This window comes from Apis dorsata, unplaced genomic scaffold (genome assembly GCF_000469605.1).
Source record: "Apis dorsata unplaced genomic scaffold, Apis dorsata 1.3 scaffold_165, whole genome shotgun sequence".
Lineage (NCBI taxonomy): Eukaryota > Metazoa > Arthropoda > Insecta > Hymenoptera > Apidae > Apis > Apis dorsata.
Genome location: NW_006263454.1, coordinates 874,850 through 875,342, shown reverse-complemented (window position 1 = coordinate 875,342; position 493 = coordinate 874,850). Strand labels below are relative to the sequence as shown.

Here is a 493-nt window from a genome sequence, read left to right as displayed (position 1 = left end):
ATTCTTTTTTTTTTTTCAAAAAACTGTCGACGATCCACATAGGAGGAGAGAAGGCCGCGCGGTGTGAACGGCCTTCGTGGCGTTCGTTGTTAAGGCTCGTGTGTGTCCCCGCTCGTTCGTACATAATTTCTGGGCCGAAACGTAATTTAAACGCGCTCCCACTTACGCGGCGGCGTCGTTTCCGCGGATGGATTTCGTGTATGGGATGGTCTCGTTTTTTTTTTTTTTTTGATTGCACGTTTTCTGCGGCGACACGCACGATAAATGCTTCGATCGCTTCCGATCGAGCCGAGAAAAAAAGAATTGGAAATAATCGAGGAACGCTAATAAAAGATATTATTATATTTAATTATGGAAATATTTAATTTTGTTATATTTAATTTTGGAAATGGTGATGATAAAGATGATGGTTGCGTTTCATTCGAAAAATTGGGGGAAAAAGATCTGTAATTTCTTTATAAATAACGATAGTAAGTTATGGAAGCGATAGGTG

The 493-nt window shown here is 40.0% G+C and overlaps 2 protein-coding genes across 2 annotated transcripts in view; one reads left to right on the top strand and one right to left on the bottom strand.

Annotated features, from left to right (window-relative positions):
• The window catches only part of LOC102677055 (very-long-chain enoyl-CoA reductase), a 118,750-nt gene that overhangs the window by 77,001 nt on the left and 41,256 nt on the right, over positions 1-493 (bottom strand). The window lies entirely within an intron of this gene.
• The window catches only part of LOC102676678 (facilitated trehalose transporter Tret1-2 homolog), a 35,741-nt gene that overhangs the window by 1,166 nt on the left and 34,082 nt on the right, over positions 1-493 (top strand). The gene's annotated exons all lie outside the window — the stretch shown is intronic.